Below are 6000 nucleotides of genomic sequence, written 5' to 3'. Positions count from 1 at the left end.
CCTTGATTAAACTGAGGAAGTGTAATACTCGCTGATTTAAACTGTGATCGCATTACCCTTTGAAAATGCAAACTTGGGGCGGCTCTTGAAAAACAGAATGGTATAGCAGCACATTCCAATGAGATCTTATTATATGTTTGATTTTAAACGCATTGTGGGAGTAGGACAAAACACATACTACAGATGGATCACTTGTTGTTACAGCTGGGGGTCAACAGTATCCTTCTTTGGGAATGTAGTACCTGTTTGTATGCTTTCTTAACTGTAGATGAAGGATAACCATGGGCTAGGAACCTCTCTTTCATCTCCTCAACTTTGTTCTGAAACTCTTGGTTGGACGAACAAATCCTACGCAGGTGTAAAAACTGTGAGCACCTCAGTAAAATCAAAACACAGGCTATGACTGAGATCTTTTGCAGGAAGCGGCGCAGGACCAGGCAGGCAGCTTTGCGCGCCACTCTGCCGCAAGGAAAAAGAAGAGGACTCAGCGGCCACTGCTCACGGGGACCAGGCAGCCACGTCCAGCGAGGGAAGGCACCAGAATGATTTAAAAAAGGTAACGGGGTGGGGGGTGGAGGGGTACTCGCCCCATAAGACACACCCTTATTTCCACTCCCTTTTTGGGGGTGGAAAAAGTGTGTCTTATGGAGCAAAAAATACGGTACATTTATGCCTTCACTCCCCATTGTTCATACCTTATGGTATTTTTCATGTTCCCTTTGACTTTTTGACTCCTTCTTCTGGAGCCATTTAGTAAGCCAATTTTCTGGTGGTCCACCAGGGTCATTGGGGAAGGAAAAAAGCCTTGTTGCTGCTGCTCATTGCACCTATCTGGATGGCTGGGGTCTGGAAGGAGGGGGAGAGGGAAAGAAAAAACAAACAGGCATTGTAGGGGAAGTGGCAGCGGACTTGGGGACTCTTTAGCTAAAAAAAGGAAAATAAAAGTTATGCAGATGCTGGCCTGACATTCAGTGCAGGCAACCTCATAGCTATGCAGCCTAATTTAGGACAACTTTCCTAAATTAGGCTGTTTAGTTATGCAGGTGCCAGCACTGAATATTGCTGACACCCACATAACCTCGGGCTCCTCCCCAATGCTGCTTCCAGTGCTGCCTCTGCCCTGACCACTTTTAATTGGGCGGCCTGTGGGGATATTCAGCTGCACTCTCTGGTTAAGTGCTGCTGAATATGATTATGTTTTTAGAAAGTTTTTAAAAACCTATTTGTTTGATAAGTTTGTTAAATAATCATGCATTTTTACCTTATTATCATGCTTTACTGAATTTTATTTATATATCACTGTTCTTCTTCTCTGTTAACCACCCGGAACCTTATGGATGGGCGGTATACAGAATAAATTTATTATTATTATTATTATGAAGTGGTCAGGAGAGGTTTTGCCTGCTTAAATGACTTTGAAAATTGGTCCCCATACATTTTACCTACCTATTAGATGGGAAATTTTCAAAATGTTCTGTTTTGCTCTTGAAATTTGTCTATATGAATGATATTTTATTTTCTATAGCTTTGGAATTCTTTAACGATTCCATATTAATGGATTATTTATCATCTCTAGAAGGCCAGAGATAGTGGTTAACCTACTGATATTATTGTAATTCAGCTCCAAAGGTCGTTAAATGTGCGTAACCAATATAAGAGCTTCACAGAACAGAGGCATTATTCTCTAATTAGAGATCAGAACTTTCTAGTAGTGAGGACAGCATTTAGTATGTCATTTCTTACCACTTCAGGAAGGGGTTGCGCTCTGACCACTTGTGTATGCATGCATCATTATTGAGGGGAAGCTAGAAAGGAATAAGAATGATATTTAATATATGGAAAGATCTAATATAATCTACGATACCAGGTCCTTTTAGAAGGGCTGAAAAGCTGACTTTATTACTGCCTGTCTGAGGTGATCATGTAGACATTGACAAATGGGTGGTAAGGAATAAAGGGGGTCAAATCTGTGTTTAAAAAATTCCAGTTTAAGATTAAGGTTAAAAATAGACCTGCAAGACCCATTGATGTATGTGCCCCTTTCTGAATTAATTTCAGCTTCTAGCCTTGAAACGCTAGCCTAATTATTCACTTGTCTTGTATATATTGAAGCCACTTGAATTGATGGGTTCCGATTGCAGGAAATTTGTTTTCCTGAAAAATAGTCATTTGTTAGAGGAATATGTAAAATGAAATATAAATCTAGTGATGTTTGACCTTTTACTCCTTATGTCTGTAAGAACGGGCTGCTTATAGGCAGGCAAATCAGGCTATTACAAGAGAATGACCTTAATCTTTTCCCTGTTTTATCAACAAGGGTTATACACACAAACACATTTTAGATAGTTTGTGCATGTGAGACCAGAGACACTTTTATCAATGGGCAAAGGGGAATGTGTGGCACAGTGGCTAGAGCTACAACCTCAGCATTCTGAAGTTGTAGGTTCAAATCCCACACTGCTTCTTGTGATCCTGGGCAAGTCATTTAATCCCCCATTACCCAGGTATCTTAAATATAGTGTGAGCCCACTGGGATAGATAGGGAAAAATGCTTGAGTACCCAAATGTAAACCACTTACTATAAGTGGTATATAAATGCAAAAGTAAATAAACTTGACCCTGAGTATAGTGACTATTCTGGTCCAGCAATTTCCTTTCCTCCCTTCCCCTTCCCAGGTCCAGCCACCTACTAGGGAAAGCAAGCAGCATAAAAGCACAGATCCTCCATTACTCTGCATTGCGAGCCATGGAATCGAGGATGATATACTCATGTGGATTAAAAACTGGTTGGCGGATAGGAAACAGAGAATGGGGGTAAATGGACAATACTCGGACTGGAAAAGCATCACGAGTGGAGTGCCGCAGGGTTTGGTGCTCGGGCCCGTGCTCTTCAACATATTTATAAATGACCTGGAAATTGGTTTGAATGAGGTGATTAAATTTGCAGACAACACAAAGTTATTCAGAGTAGTGAGGACACAGAAAGATTGTGAAGACCTACAACAAGACATAAATGCACTCGAGGAATAGGCCGCAAAATGGCAAATGAGGTTCAACGTGGATAAGTGCAAGGTGATGCATGTCGGTAACAAAAATCATTTGCACAAATACAGGATGTCCAGTGCTGTACTCAGAGAGAGCCCCCAGGAAAGAGACTTGGGAGTGCTTGTAAACAAGTCAATGAAGCCATCTGTGCAATGCGTAACAGTGGCGAAAAGGGTGAAAAGAATACTAGGAATGATTAAGAAGGGGATCACAAACAGATCTAAGAACATAAGCATTACCTCTGCTGGGTCAGACCAGGTCTGTCACGCCCAGCAGTCCGCTCACGCGGCGGCCAATCAGGTCCAGGCCTGTATAGTAATCCTCTATCTATACCCTTCAATCCCCTTTTCCTTCAGGAAATCATCCAATCCCTTCTTAAAACCCAATACCGTACTCTGTCCTATCACACCCTCTGGAAGCGCATTCCAGGTGTCTACCACCCTTTGGGTGAAGAAGAACTTCCTAGCATTGGTTCTGAATCTGTCCCCTCTTAATTTTTCGGAATGCCCTCTCGTTCTTGTTATTTTTGAAAGTTTGAAGAATCTGTCCCTCTCCATTTTCTCTATGCCCTTCATGATCTTGTAAGTCTCTATCATGTCCCCTCTAAGCCTCCGCTTCTCCAGGGAAAAGAGCCCCAGTTTCTCTAATCTTTCAGCATATGAAAGGTTTTCCATACCTTTTATCAATCTCGTCGCTCTTTTCTGTACCATTTCGAGTATCACCATATCCTTTTTAAGGTACGGCGACCAATATTGGACGCAGTACTCCAGATGCGGGCGCACCATCACCCAATACAACGGTAGGATAACTTCCTTCATTCTGGTTGTAATACCCTTCTTGATAATGCCTAGCATTCTGTTCGCCTTCTTAGAGGCTGCTGCGCACTGTACCAACGGCTTCATTGTTTTGTCCACCAGTACCCCTAAGTCCTTCTCTAGGCTACTTTCATCCATTACTAGCCCTCCCATCGTATAACTGTACATTGGGTTTCTGTTTCCTACATGCAAGACTTTACATTTCTCTACATTAAAGCTCATCTGCCATTTATTTGCCCACACTCCCAGTTTGTTCAGGTCCCTTTGTAAATTTTCACAGTCCTCTTTAGTCCTAACCCCACTAAAAAGGTTTGTGTCATCTGCGAATTTTATAACTTCGCACTTCGTCCCTGTTTCTAGGTCATTAATAAATACATTGAACAGCAGCAGTCTGAGTACCGACCCCTGCGGAACACCACTCGTGACCCTTCTCCAGTCCGAGTAGTGGCCCTTCACTCCTACCCTTTGCTTCCTACCCGCCAACCAATTTTGATCCATCTATGCACCTCTCCTTCCACCCCATGGTTCTTCAGTTTCCGTATTAGGTGTTCATGGGGTACCTTGTCGAAGGCTTTTTGGAAATCCAAGTATACGATGTCTAGGGGGTTCCCTTTATCCATTTGTTTATTAATTCCTTCGAAGAAGTGAAATAAGTTCGTTAGGCACGATCTTCCCATGCAGAAGCCATGTTGGCTTGTTTTCATCAGTTTATTCCTTTCTAGATGCTCATCGATGCTGTCTTTTATCAGTGCTTCCGCCATCTTCCCCGGGACCGAAGTCAGACTTACCGGTCTGTAGTTCCCCAGATCACCTCTCGATCCTTTTTTAAAGATTGGCATAACATTTGCTATCTTCCAATCCTCTGGGATCACCCCTGTTTTCAGGGATAGATTACAAACCTGCTGTAGTAATTCCGCTATTTCCTTTTTTAGTTCTTTCAGTAACCTAGGGTTATCATGCCGCTGCACTGGGCCATGGTGTGCCCTGGAGTACTGTGTCGAACACTGGTCGTTGTAAATGAAAAAGGATAAAGTACTATTCAAAAGGGTCCTGAGAAGAGCAACAAAAATGGTTACGGGACTGGAGGAGTTGCCGTACAATGAAAGGCTAGAGAAACTGGGCCTTTTCTCCCTTGAAAAGAGGAGACTGAGAGAGGACATGATCAAAACATTCAAGATATTGAAGGGAATTGACTTAATAGAGAAAGAGAGATTGTTCACTCTCTCCAAGGTAAAGAGAACGAGAGAGCACTCTCTAAAGTTAAAAGGTGATAGATTCCATACAAACTGTAAGGAAGTTCTTCTTCACCCAGAGAGTGGTAGAAATCTGGAACGCTCTTCAAGAAAAGGTTAGATAAGTTCCTGCTGAACCAGAACGTATACAGGTAAGGCTACACTCAAATAGGACACTGGTCTTTGACCTAAGGGTGTGAGCAGACTGCTGGGCATGATGGACCACTGGTCTGACCCAGCAGTTGCAATTCTAATGTTCTTATGTCCCTCAGGAACAGGAAATTACATCAGAAGGAGACAGATCGTGTAGAGCCATTAGCAGCACAGACTTACAGTAACTCCACGCTTTATGCTAGGTTGTGTGGTTTTTTTGGTCTGGGGTGACCAAGTTGCCCATTCCAGAAGGGAGATCTCCAAGAATCTCGGAGAGAGCATGAACTCACAGGCCTTGAGCATGCACAGATACTCAAGGCCCAGCAAAGAAGAGGACGCAGATCTTCAGGCACAAGCACCAGCATGTCTTGTGCGTTGGTGCCGGTGCCGGTGGGCAGATGGGGGTAAGCAGTATGTTCGGATGGGTCTGGGGGATTTCAGATCGCGGAGGGGGGGCGACACGAGCGGGGGGATGCCAGATTGCGGGGGGGAGGATGGCGGATCACGGGGGGAGGGTGCTGGATCACACGGGGGGGCCTTCGGGGGGATCAATGCCAGTTCTCGGGGGGTAGAGCAGCGCCGCTGGCCTCTGGGGGAGGGGGGGGGGAATGTATCAAGCGAGTTTCCCTTAGTTCCTATGGGGAAACTCGCTTTGATATACGAGTATTTTGGTTTACGAGCATGCTTCTAGAACGAATTATGTTCGTAAACCAAGGTACCACTGTATTTTCTGATTCTAGATCCTCTGTGGACTG

The sequence above is a fragment of the Geotrypetes seraphini genome, chromosome 1 (assembly GCF_902459505.1).
Source record: "Geotrypetes seraphini chromosome 1, aGeoSer1.1, whole genome shotgun sequence".
Taxonomy (NCBI): domain Eukaryota; kingdom Metazoa; phylum Chordata; class Amphibia; order Gymnophiona; family Dermophiidae; genus Geotrypetes; species Geotrypetes seraphini.
This window is presented reverse-complemented; position numbering follows the sequence as displayed.